The 14,299-nt window shown below is 42.7% G+C and overlaps 1 protein-coding gene across 1 annotated transcript in view; it reads right to left on the bottom strand.

Moving 5' to 3' along the window:
• The window catches only part of Cacna2d3 (calcium voltage-gated channel auxiliary subunit alpha2delta 3), an 804,511-nt gene that overhangs the window by 734,726 nt on the left and 55,486 nt on the right, over positions 1-14,299 (bottom strand). The window lies entirely within an intron of this gene.

Here is a 14,299-nt window from a genome sequence, read left to right as displayed (position 1 = left end):
TAACAAAATACCCCACAAGAGCTACTTAAGAAAAGCATGGGTTGACCAAATGGTGGTGGCACATGCCTTTAATCCCAGCAGAGGCAGGTGGATCTCAGAGCAAGTTCCAGGACAGCCATGACTACTACACAGAGAAACCCTGACTGGAAAAAGAAGGAAGTGTGTACCTCAGCTCACAGTTCTAGGGTACAATCTGTCATGTAGGGTAAGTCACAGTAATAGGATCTTGAGGCAGATAGTCACGCTGAGTCCACAGTTGTAAGTGGAGAACAATGAATGCTAGGGTCTGGGTCAGCTGGTCATAGCAGAGGGCAGTGAATATTAGGGTCCAGCTCCATTCCTCCTTTGTTTCCCACTAACACTTAGGGTGAGTCTTGCCACAGCCAGCCTAATCCAAATAACCCCTCACAGGCATACCCAGAAGCCTGCTTCTTAGAGCATGCTAGACTCTCTCAAGTTGACAACCAGTCTTAAACATCACACTGGGATGAGTGACAGACTCAGAGAGGGGTCATTTGTCACCACTGAACTCTGAAGCTCCAGAACTTAAAACCACTGGTCTCTGTGGGTGCTGCCTTGGTGTTTTTAGCTTTTAAACACCCTGGGAGTCTGTCTGGACATCATGTGGTTTCCATGTACCACCAAAGAGTGAGGTCCAGTTCATACTCTTCTCAGCCTCAATCACAAGTCCGCATGTGACATGCAGAATTTCAAGACATGAACACCACCAGTAACTGAGTATTTCCCCTCTGGCATATTCACCACCAAAAAGATGCAAGACTGTCAAAACATATCATTTGTGTTAAAAAGAAAAGTCTTCCCCTACACCCACAAGTAGTCTTTAAAGGAACTTTCTGGAAGTGGGAGGAAGAAGGGCCACCCACTCTTGAATTACTTGATGCTTCTGACTGACAGAATTTGGGGGAAGAAAAGAAAAATCACTGTGCCCCAGGTTTATCATTGTCATGTCACGGGCATACTAAAGAAAACCTTCAAAGAGGATCCAGACATTCTAGAAGGCATCAAGAAGATCCCAAAGGGACCCAGACCTCCCAAAACCCCACCCCAAATCAATACAACCTTGAACTCCCCACTTCCAAGTCCAGGTCCACTCTGCAGTGCAATTAGCATCCACCATTGCTAACTCTCTTCATGACAGGGCTGGGCTCCAACGATGGCTCCTTCTAATCTTTACAACAGTGGGTATCATTAGGAGGCAAAGGCTCAGAGCACTTATGTAGCTTGCCCCAACTCAAATGGCTGGAACACTTAAGTCCAGCTCTGCCCACTCCCAATCTGAACAATCTCAGGCCAGGGTGTTTATGCAAACTGTATCTGCCACTTGCCTTGCCTGACATTGGGCATATGCATAAGCAGAAAGGGCTTTGCCAAGCTCTGCATGCTGGGTCAGTTCAATGTGAAACTACAAGGAACAGTTCTCACCTTCCAAGGCATTCCCTCGATAACAGACTACAAGGTACACTGAACAGTTTGGATGGTTCATCGTAGTTATAAATGGAAACACTGAGCATTATGATAATGCTGATTGGTAATGGTGCTAATGATATTGGGGAAAAAACATGATATCATTAAGTGCAGCCAGAAGACAAATAATACTCATTTTAAAATCATTAATTTAATGCCATCTCCCTTCACAGGAAGATATCTAAGGTTGCATGTGTGTCCTGGAACTGAGGCTGCTAAAAAAAAAAAAAAATCAAAGGTCACAGTGATGTGAGGTTTTAAGTTACAACTGCATTATTAACAGAAGGACATGCCCATAACCTAAGCACTACTCATTAGCCATCAGTGAGTCCAAAGCTTCTGTCCTCCCTCTAACTCTCTCCATTCTGGGTGCGACACCAAGATGAAGAAATAGCCATCCTTCTGAATACTTCGCCTTCCTGACACTTTGAAGGCAACTTCACCTGTAAGGAATCCTGGGGCTATGGTCTGAATTGCTGTGCCCCATCATCCCCCCATAATTTATATAGTGAAATCCTTACCTGCAAAGAGACAGGCAGTAGGAGGTGGAGCCTTTGAAAGGTTAGTTGGCCATAAAGGCAGAGGTCTCAGGAAATGGATAATGCCCTTATAAGAGGCCCCAAAGCATTAGCCTGGCCCATCCATGACATGAAACCACAACCAGAAAGCTCCATTTATGGACCTATAAGGCGCCATCACAAGATATAAACCTGCTGATTCCCAGCCTTGGGCTTCAAGCCTCCAAACCTATGAGAAACACAGTTCTGTTGTGTATAAGTTACTCAGCTTCTGATACCCTGTCATAAAATCCCAAATGAACTAAAACAACTGGGAAATGACCATTGTGAGGATGGTCATTTTTTTCAAGTGAGGATTAAAAACTGGAAAACTACTGACTTTAATTATAGAAGAGTTAAAAAAATCTCTTTTTACAAACAATCTAAAGTAAGGACATGTGCCTATAGAGTCTGACTTTTTGGACTAGGTCTTGGCTCACTCCTTTGCCCACAGAGATTAGAAAAGCCTTGAAGCAAGTCTTCCTAAACCATGACAGATCAAGATGATTTTGTCCTGAAGCCAGATAAGCAGCAGCTCTCAGACCAACAACTGATCAATCCTAAACCCATAGCCAGCCTTCTCTACCTCACACAGGACATTCACCTAGCTGAGAACTGAAACCCTCCTTGCCAACCTGAGACCCAGATAAATGATGGGCTGATATCAGGGAAATGAATACAAGGAATATGACTACTGAGGGGTCCAGATCACCCACCGCCCCTAAATAGCTTACAGTCAAATGAGCAAGTACAGGAGAAAGTTACACAACCTTGACTGATGAGCAAAACACCTATTAAAAAGCTGTTGTGCACCTTCTCAGCGCCTCTGTGGATTCAGAATCCCTCAAATCTCTACAAGGGCATTATACTCTGCTTGATATTGTCTTTACACAGTAGGTCATTCCCCATGGCTGACTACATAATTTGCATTAGTGAGGGTAATGTGACAATACTAAGCCAATTCTAGCATGACTGATAATTTCAAATGAATCTGAATACAAGTCCTTCTAAGGATGGACCCTGTGTGACTATGCAGACCACACTCCCATGGAGCTGGCCTTGATTGTGTCAGCTGCATTAAAAACACATGAAGGTCTCAGAGCAGGATCTTCTAGCCCTGTCAATTTGTTTTAAACTATCCATATTTTTAATACCCAAAACATTTCAAACCCAAGGACGCACCTCATCAGAGGTCTAGCTTCATGGAAAGCAGTTCCTTAAAACTCTGGCTGTGACTACACAAAACAAATAGGACTTACTATTGGGCCCCCTTGGGGAACTAAGTGAACCAGTCAGTTCTCTGGCTAAGTAGAGATGGAAAGGTCTGGAGTTATGATCCATAATTTTAAGAATCCTTATTTCATTCATAACAGAGGTTAAATAAATAACGTATATTCAGATACACACACACACACACACACACACACACACACACACACACACACACACTCATCCAAGGTTTAAACACCAGTGCTTCACTTCTGACTTGGACTGAAGCATTGTGGGAAGGGTGGAGAACATCCTGCTGACTTATTAGAGTCAAAGACTGAATCCAACTGAGTTGCTAGGAAAAGGATACAAACACTACAAATAATGTCAGAGTAGCCTGCCAAGTACAAAATAAGTTGACATTCTACATTCTACAGAATTTGGCTGCTAATACCATCACTAATGTGACTTTATTGAGAAATAATTAACCAGCTATTTTGGAAGTCTGGGGTCTGTGGATATTGACAGAAGGGGGCTTTTGCCATTACTGGTGACACAGAAAAGTCATTGACCATCCTCACAAAGGAACTGGGAGAAAAAAATCATAACCTTGAACCAACTGCATAACAGGAAACCCAGCAAGCATGGCCTCTCATTTGCCTCAAAAGGCAGTAAAAACCCTGTAGTCTGATCTCAACTCAAGGGGAATGCTGACATTGATGTTATAGGCTGTCACCCAGCCAATGACATTCCTGAGGCATGGTACACATAGCCTCCACCCTGGGAATGTTATTCTGCACAGCTTCAACGTCTCTAATCATCAAAGGATTTAGCAGGCAGGAAAGTGGCTTGTGCTGCTGTCCGTGGTGCTGAACAGCAGCTGTTCTCTGCCCTGCTGTTCCTCCGAGGTCATTCTTGCACAGCCTGTCCTGCTGTTCATCTTTTCCAGTTTGACTGAAGTATATTCAGTGATAGGGGAGACAAAACCATCACCATCATGACCTGTGCTTCATAATCTACAACAAGGATTTCTGTACACAAGTGACTCATGCCACATGTATGCAGATGACCCTTAGAGTTCTCTTCTGAATGGCTAGTTGGGGGAGCACATGTCTAATGCTGTGTCAACAGATCTGAAAGTTATTTGGGAGTTCAATCATGTGTGTTTGGAACTCATGGAGCCCTGCATCTCTATGTGGTGAATATTAGGCCATCCTTAAACATGACCTCACCTAGGAGGCCCTTCCTGGCTGTCTTGTCTTCATTCTAGTCAGTCAAACTAGTTATGCCTTTCCTTCTGCCAGCACACACCCCACCCTTTAAGTAGAGGGCTTGTGTATATCTGCTTTCTTGATGCTGAGAGGAGCTCCTTAATAAAAGGAGCTTAATTTGTGAAAACAAAAGAACACAAACATAGTGTGTGTTCTATTTCTATTGTCAAAGCTTTAAAATGTCTGTCATTCCTTTCCATCCAGTTCTTACAAAGGCAATGCAAGAGGCAGGTTTGATGGCATTCAATATTCAACTGAAAGAGTGATGTCTTCTTTCCCAACCTCTAAGACAACACAGAGAGCCAATTGATCAACTGCAGAAATAAATGGAGTCATTGGAAGTAGGAGGCTAAGATATCAAGCCACTTGCCTAAGGTCACCTCACCCATCAGCAATGGTGTTGAGGTGGAATATAATCTCTAATATAGACCACTGGGAGCTATTACCTAGAAGTGTTCCTGGAGAAGTGGGAAAAGGGCATCCAGTTAGCTGGCAAGTTATAAGATTCCTAGCAGGGAGCAGGAAAGGCTACCATGGTGTCCTTGCTGGAAGAAGGCAGGTCAGGCATTACAGAACACTGAGACAGCCTTTGCCTTCCTTTCCCTCCTCATTAGGCTAAGGCAGGTTCTTGGTCATACTTGGTGGACAGAGCCCCTCACCAAGGAGGGAGGGATGTGCAGGCCCTGCTGGACCTGAAAGATGAGGGCAGCTGTAAGTGAGCATTTGGGTGGGATTTTCAATTTTAAAGGCTCATTCCCTTTTAATTCCACTACTTTATTTTAATATTAACTTAGTTAACTTTCTTCCTTCAGAAGGCAGAGGGAAGGAGAGAGATCATAAATCCAGACACTGGAGAGAACACATTAAAAATGCAGTTCTATTATCTTAAAACTAGAGATGTAATTACAACAGTCATGTAATATGAAGAGAAATTACAAGAAAAATATTTTAAGGGCCTGGATAAAAAAGAAGAAAAGACCTATACTACTCATTCTCTAATACATATAGAAAGAGGGAAAAAATATGCCTTCAGATCTTTCAAATACCTCCCATTGCCCCCTAAATTATCATTCTCACTCAGCTTTTCTGTTCCACATGAATTATTCACAACAGTGCACAGTAGCCTAATTCTTTCTTCACCAGAGAAGCATATGTCTTGGGAGGGTGAGGAATTCACAACCAGATTCATCCAAATTACCTATGTCCTTGGGGACAGTTGAAATTGCAATGTGCAAAGAGCACATCCTCCTGCTGTACTTACTGTTAATGCTGAGAGTTTACCCAAACAAAATGAGGTGCCACAGTAGCAAGTCATCAAGAAGGCACATTCATTCAACAGGCTCCAAGTGAACCCTGCTTTATGCCAGGTACAACACCCTTGTGGACCAGACTGGAGACACAGCTGAAAGCCAGGGAAGGAAACAAGTGATAGAAATCCAGCTGGTTTGCATTATGATAGAAGATGCCACAGAGAGCTTGAGAGGGGCCAGCAGGATTCTAAATAGTCCTGAGAACCTAATAGAGCCCCAGAGGAAAGGTTGCTTGAGCCAGAGGCTGAATAGCAGGGGCTAATGAGTTTGTGGAAGGGTGTTACAGGAAGAAGGAACATCATAGAAAAGGCATCAGAGTAACCAGAAGATCAGGGATCCAACAAGGGATTCTCAAACTCTGACCGACCTGTAAGACAAACCTACTCTGATGTCATTTGCAAATAAAGTTTTATCAGAACATGTTCATGTCCGTGTGTGTGTGTGTGTGTGTGTGTGTGTGTGTGTGTGTGTGTGTGTGTGTGTGTGTGTTTTCCACAGTTGTTTTCTCACTATAAAATTGAATAATTGGAATGAAGACCCTTTGACTCACAAAACCCAAAATATTTATTTCCTGGACCTTCAAAGAAAATGTTTGTTAATCCCTGGCTTAGAAGGATGAATAGAAAACCATGCTCATGAATAAATGCACATTTGTCATTCATTTTATGCCATGTCATTGATCATTACAGTTCCAAAGCTTCATTTCTAGAAGTATGTTACGGGAAAATTAAAATTTGGGGTGCTATGTAAGTTTTGGAAATGCCAGGGTAAAATTAAACAGATTGCTTTTTCAGGCTTCTCATAGAGGTTAGTATATGAAAACACAATTTTCATGGTAGCAGGGGATGCAAAAGGTAGGGATTCCCTAGTGTAACTCCTTAAAAATACCCCTTTTTGTGCATTGAGAGGTGGGAAACCCTCCTATGAAAATGTCATTTTGCTCTAATGTAAGTGTGTCTGTGCTTTACTTTAGGATAAAACACAGCATGGAAACATCTGGAATCTATGCCACAAAGAACTGAAATCTGGAAAACTATGGTGGGCATGACCTTGTGGTTCTGTAGTAGGTTGTTCCATGATTTCACCTTCCAAATTGGCAGGCTCATCACTGCCAGGCAATAGAAATGTCCCACACTAAGCAGTAGCATCTACAGGAATCATGTACACACTCTCTGCTTCAATACCATGGAATCCAGCCCTGGCACCTGGGGGGATGAAGTGTCTCCATTCTGAGTTCCTCTGCCTAAGCTGGCATCAGTGACTCAGCAATCCTCAGCAGGAATGGAGGTGGCCGTGTGTCTCATCCCAGAATGCTTCTGGCAGAGACAAATGCTAAGGTGTTCAGCTATGAGCTCCATGAAGCCCTGGACTCCCAATCCCAGGGAAAGCCCTCCTCTTTTGCTCATTTGCAACTATGAAATGGGAAGAAATGTGAACCATAAAAGAGTGTGAACTCAGGAAGTCTGCTTGCCAAGATGGATGCAATGCCATCGAGCCTAATAACAGCCTGTGTACAGCAGCGTGCTTTGCTCATGGGATGGCTCATTTCACAGGAGCACCAGCCATAAGGGACAGGAAAATGGGCCAAGGCTGCACTAACACCTACTCATGCTTCTCAGTGGAGTTTACAAACATTCCATTCTCCTAAAGCCAGTGGTATGCATAATCAGGATGGAAGTCTAAACTTGGGGACTCCAGGTTTGTGAGCTGCAAAAGTTGCCATGGCTCTTTAGGCCTCATTGTGCCACCATAATTTGAGGAAGGAGCTCATAAGATCTCTGCAAAGGGCATGGTATAAAGAATATTAATAGGAGGTAGCTATGTTTAAAATAATAATAAAATAATAATAATAATAATAATAATTATTATTATTATTATTATGCTACCACAGGCCGGGTATGCAGCCTTGAGAGAGGCAGCCCCTGAGCTCAAAGTCTCTCCTAGTGCAGCTAATGCTCTGATGGAACCTTAGGCTGCAAGCTTTTCCCAGCCAGCCAACTTGCTGATTGGTTGAAAGCATTTTGTTTCCCCAGCTCTAGGAGAATCCATGTTGCCCACACTTATACTGATAAGGACATGTATTTGCACTCAGACAATTCCTGTCTTTGAACTTGACTTCTGGCCACTGCATATAATCTACAATGGCTACCATAAGTGCATGGTGACTTCTGACAACTGTATCTCATCTACAATGGCTATCACAGGTGCATGGTGACTACAGTCAACTCCTCTCATCTACAATGGTTATCACAGGTGTACGGTGAGAGTTCCCTTGGAAAAAGCAGTGGACTACACCAGAGAGGCAATTCCATCATTCCACCATGCCTAAATTGAAGAGAAGAATGTTTAATGTGAGAAAATGGCTCCATCAGGCATCAACGTACTGGTGAACAGTCATTTGTTTTTCAGCTCCTGCTAAACTCAGGCAAATGTGAACCTAGAAACCCACAAAAAATAATACTATGAGATTTCAAAATAAAAAATAAATAAATCTATGGGCTTCCTGAAAGAAGAATTTTGGACAGGAAAAAATACCTTAGCCAAGAGTCCCAAGGACAGGTGGCTATGTGCAGATCTAGTCAAGTGACATAGCAGATCTCACAAACAGTACTCTTCTCCCAAATAATAAGAGGAAAGCCTCTGTGATCCCTAAGCTGTCTACTATCCTCAACACTAACACCAACTAATTACATACTCTCCTTTGTTCTTTTTCAATATGTTTTCTAAATGGTCAAATCATCTTTTTTTTCTTTTTTTTTTTTTTTTTGGTTTTTGGTTTTTCAAGACAGGGTTTCTCTGTGGCTTTGGAGGCTATCCTTGAACTAGCTCTTGTAGACCAGGCTGGTCTGTAACTCACAGAGATCTGTCTGCCTCTGCCTCCCAAGTGCTGGGATTAAAGGTGTGAGTGATATTTTTAAAGCTCTGGTTCTCTCAATCCTACTTTCTTATCCACTGGTAACTGCAGTAGATTTTAATTCCAATTTTGTTGGGGTCACATAAATTACATTTCTGGTTTTTAAAATAAAAAAGTCTTTTGTGGGTACAAGGTCAACCTCAGAGGGAAAATACAGAGTAAAGCTTTGTCTCATAATTTCCCTTGATAATATGTGGATTGTATCTTTTAAATGGAGATGAACTGTAATTTAGAGAGATGTGTCATAGAGTACTGTGAAATGAACTCAGAAATAGGATTTCTATCCAGTGCTTGACAGATTTGTTCCTGGACTCCTTAGCTGAGCTTCAGTCTCGGCTTCCATTCTCTGCTCTGATTATTCTCAAATTGTACTTGAGTTATATGGCCCTTCTAGGACTTACTTTCTGTTCTGTGCCATGATAAGCTGTGCTGCCATCTCAATGGAGATCCATGGCAAGGAAGTAACTATCAAGGGCCCACTTCCCAAGTACCTGATGCAGTGTGGGCAAAACACTCCCTACCTGGGAAAGCACAGCCAGAGTTAATTAGTAAAGTTCTCTGTGTGGGACTGGGGAGACAGCCCAGTGAATAAAGCATTTCTAAGGGAGCATGAAGACCAGAGTTTGGATCCCCAGCACCCATATTTTTTTTAGAAAGCTAAGTGGGTATGATAACTATCCTGCAATCCCAGCACACAGGAGGCAGACACAGAGCTTCCTCAGGGCAAGCTGGCTAGCTAGACCAGTCAAGGCTAGCAAGTTCTAGTTTGAGAGAGACCCTGACTTAGTGAATACATGAATGCTATAGAAGAAGGCACTTGGTGTCAATTTCTGACCTCCACATGCATGAGTACACAGGTATGCATGAACCTATGAGAACACACGCACACACACACATACTCACACATGCACACTATATACATACACATTATCAAAAGTTATCTATACAGTTTCTCTAAATCAAATAATGTAGGAACATTGTTTGAGACCTCAAACAAAAGAATCATCACAAGTGAGTATAAAAGTCATTCTCTAGATTTTCAAAGACAAAATGAAATTTCTTCAAACTTGCAATCAACCTTCCCTTCCCCTCTGTGCAGCTAGAGGCCTGCATTTATTCACACCAATGATGAGTGGGCGCCTAACATCTGATTTTTATTTATTACACTATCTCATCACAGAATGCCATTTGTTACCTCTCCTTTACACTTATAATAAAGGGTGACAATATTTATCAAAAAACTCATTATTATGTGAGACAAAAAGCTAAAATTGGATTTCCAAAATAAAAACAGCAATCAAGCAAAATCTCATTTAAGGCAAATAGATGTTTCCATCCTGATAGGGCTGCTGAATGCCGATGAGTTCTCAGTGGCTCTGGACAAGGTTGTATTGCTGAGTGCTTACCCAAAACACCCTCGTTTTTCATTGTCTTAGCGTGGAAAACACAAGTATTTGCATTACAATTACTTTATAACTTCAGCTTTGGGGCAATCTAAAACTAACTTTGATAAATATCATTGCCTGTAAGTACATTCCCAGGAGTGCATTTATTGACATTTCAAGCGCACCAGGTTATTAAAAGCATTAAAATCAGCCTCCAAATCTAAGTATTTAACTTTAAATCATTGCAATACAATTTTAAATATTTTTCATTCTTTTTTTTGGAGATTATAATTACATACAATATGATCTGAAAACTATGTGTTTAAAAGCAAATGAAGTTCTGTCGGCCTGAATATGAGCCAGATTTGGTTCCCAGGTTTTCATAATTTCATTTCTCCATAAGAATCATGCCATGGGGACCCCTAGCACTTGAACACTGGGCAAAACAGAATCCTAACTTGGGCTCTGCAGGTGTAACCATGGAAGTCTTACCATTCTCTGGACTTGTGACAGAGCAACTTAAATTATTTAAGGGAGGCTTAGATCAGGGTAGATTTTAAGAGATGCATACATTTTAAAACCAAGAAGTAATTTGCAATTTCCTGAAAATAATGAGCAATGCCTCCTATATGTTGGTATGCTTAACTACAACTATTACTTAAATATAGGCTTATTACTAACTTTTAAAGTCTAGTTTGTAAATAGCCAGTGTTCCTTAGGGGAAGGCACTCACTGAATAGGACAATTTGTCTTGAAGGAAGTTTATTTACTTTCATAATCCTTTGTGGCTGTGATGGCTGCTAAATATGAATATCTTGATTAATAGCAGTAACATAATTGGTGTCCGATATCTATTTATCAACGCAGTTCAATTTCATTATAAAGTACCTCCTTATATAATAAATAAGAGTGCTGTGCTTTACCTGACATCTTGATATACAGTCCTACAAGCAAACCCTGCTTTTGCAGTAAGTGAAGGGTGGGTACTGTACCTGTCAGCTGTTTGCACTGCGAACGGAACACAGGAGAGGAATGGCCTGGAAGACTCCTGCTGCATGTGTGAGAGGTCTGAGCCTAGGAAGCTTTTCTATGCCTTACATAGTTGAGAAGCTCAGAGATACCTAAGAAAAGCTAACATCTATTGAATGTCCTCCTTCCACTGGCATTTACAGAGCTCTTCCTGGGTGTGAAGGTCAGTCTTTGCCCTCCTGGCCTTCCTGGCAGGGTTAATGAGCATGAAAAGTATTCTGCTCCAGGGCCACTGACTGAGCAGACTCTAGGATAGCCAGGGAACAGCCAGCACAGCTAAGTAGAGGGTAGGCATGGTTCTTGAAAGATTCCAAAAAAATGGAGGCACCCGGCTTCCACAAAATAACTACACTGTAAGTGTACATCTAGCTGCTAACAATGACCAAGGCACCTGGCAGGAGGAAGACTTGAGTTCTGATCCCAGCTCTGTAGCTATGGCCTTGGGGAATAGAGAGAAGGCTGGAGGGACTTGGGCCTCAGCAATGTGTTCATTTAATATGTTTCCTTTTTGTGAAATCCAACAGGAATGCAGACATGTTCATTGCCTTGGTCAGACAATCTGTCACACATGCCTCAGTTGGTAAAGTGCTTGCTACATAAACATGAAGTCGTGAATTCAGATCCCTAAGAAAGGCTTGTAGGGAGCTTCCAGAATGAGAAGAGGAGAAGAGGACGGGAGAGGAGGAAGTGGAGGACCAAAAATGTTGAGTTGGGGAAAGAATAGAGGAGAGCAAGATGAGAGATACCATATCAGAGGAAGCCATTATAGGTCCGAGCAGAGATCTGGCACTAGGGAGATTTCCAGAGACCTACAAGGATGACACGAACTGACAATCTAGGCAATAGTGGAGAGGATTACCTAAATTCCCTTCCCCTATAATGAGACTGATGACTACTTTTTATCCCATCCTAGAGCCCTCATGCAGTGGCTGATGGAAGCAGAGGCAAACATCCACAGATATACACTGAACTGAACTCTGGAACCTAGTTGCAGAGAAGGAGGAATGAAGATCAAAGGGGTTGGTACCAGGCTGGTGAAACCCACAGAATCAGCTGGCCTGAACAAGGGGGAGCAATGGACCCCAGACTTCTGTCTGGGAGGCCAGCACAGGACTGAATCAGGCCGCTGAACATGGATGGAGGCCTCCACACTCTAGGGGGCCCCTGGTAGTGGATTAGTATTTTTCCCTAGTGTAAGAAGGGACTTTGAGAGCCCATCCAACGTGAAGGGATGCACTCTCGGCCTGGACACATGGGGGAGGGCCTAGGCCCGGTCCAGGATCATGTGGTGGACTTTGGGGAGCCCCGTCAAGGACCCTACCCTGCCTGGGGAGTGGAGGATGGATGGGGTTTGGGGCAGGTGGGGGGCTAGGGGGAGGGTTGGAGGAAGGGGAGGGAAAAGGGATTGACATATGAAACAAGCTTGCTTGTTCCTAATTTGAACTAATAAAAAATTAATAAAATAAAAAAGAAAGGCCTGAAATCTGAGTGCTAGGGGAGGGTGTTTGTGCAGAGACAGGAGGATCCCTGGAGCTTAATACCAGACAGCCTAGCCTTGTTTGCCAGCTCAGGCTTAAATGAGAGACCATGTCTGGAAAAATAATAGTGAATAGTAATTGAAGATATCTGACATTTACTTTGGCCCCAAAATGTGCGCTCATGCATGCACCCACGCACGCACGCGCGTGCGCGCGCGCACACACACACACACACACACACACACACATTCTCTGTGTGTCTGTGTCTATCTGTCTCCTCTCTCCCTTTTCCTCTTCCTCTCCCTCCTCCTCTTCCCCCCACTCTCTCTAATGAAAAGGATATAACATTAAAAAAACAAAACTAACAAAACTTTCCATGGGAAAGTGGAAACATTACCTAAGAGATTGTAAAGCACAGACACAGACAGTCCAGTTGTGAAGAGGTTCAGAGACTCTGCTGAAGAAGACCAGTGAATGTGTCAGCTCCTGCTGATATAACAAAATGGACTGATGGCCTAAACACCAGGCATTTGCTTCTGTCAGATCTGGAGGCTAGAAGTCCATCATCACAGAGCCAAGTGACTCTTTCCTTTAAGTGCTTGCTTCCTAGAATTCAGATGTTCTCACCATGTCTTCCTTATAAGGATACCACTCTTGATGTCTCTATCTTCCTCATGACCTCATCATCTCCCAAATGCCCCATCTCAAAATATCATCAAACCTGGGCATCAGTCTTTACCATCTGAATGGGAGTAGGGGGCACAAGAATTCAATACACAACAGAGGATACCAGTTAAACTCCTCTGATATGGGTTTCCTCATCTTTAGGCAAGAGGGCTAGGAAGGTGTCAACATCTACCACAGAATGTCGCAGCCAGGCACCTTGAAGACTCAAGAGTCTACCTGGGTCAGAGGAGAAGTACAAAGGATAGGTGTTCAAAAGTAGTGGCAAGATTACAACAAGGGGCTTCTTTAAAGCATAAAACAAGAGAAAGACTTCCAAAAGGCTCAGCATTCCAGATCTTTCTGCAAGTCAGTAGTTCACAGCCAAAGCAGCTACATTTCTACTTTGGTTGAAACAGATTAACCCTTGGTGGATGTGTAACTGAGTCTCAACTCTGGTTTTTTATTTTTGCAAAATGTAAAAGGATGCCAGTCCTCTGAAGAGACTCCAAAGATCTCCTAAGGTTCAACTACCAATGACCTCTCAAGGTGGAGCTTGCTGCACAGTTACCTGTCTCTCCCAAAAATGTTAACAGAGTGGTTACTAGAGGTGCCTGGTCCCATCAACCAATCAACAAATGGATGAAATCTTCAGAAACATGACAGTTATGCAAATGAAGCCTAAGACCCTTCATCTCAGGCATCTTCCACACAGAGGCCATGTAGAGAATATGGAAACAACCAGTTGCTGGAGCCCTCATCTGGGAGGGTCCAAAATTCTGCCTGTCCAAAGCAAAGCACCAAGAGATCTGGATATAAAAGAAGAAAATCACCCTCAAACTCCCCATTTCATCCTTATTTATTTCCAAGCACTTTCTTCAAAAAGCATCATTTTTTTTATTTTGACAGATTACTTCTGTTAATGGTATCAATTCACTGGCTTCTGACCAACTTCTGTTGAAGATGCAGACTGACTGGGTTTTAGAAAAAGGATAAAG

This window comes from Cricetulus griseus (assembly GCF_003668045.3).
Source record: "Cricetulus griseus strain 17A/GY chromosome 1 unlocalized genomic scaffold, alternate assembly CriGri-PICRH-1.0 chr1_1, whole genome shotgun sequence".
NCBI classification, from domain to species: Eukaryota; Metazoa; Chordata; class Mammalia; order Rodentia; family Cricetidae; genus Cricetulus; species Cricetulus griseus.
This window is presented reverse-complemented; position numbering and strand designations above follow the sequence as displayed.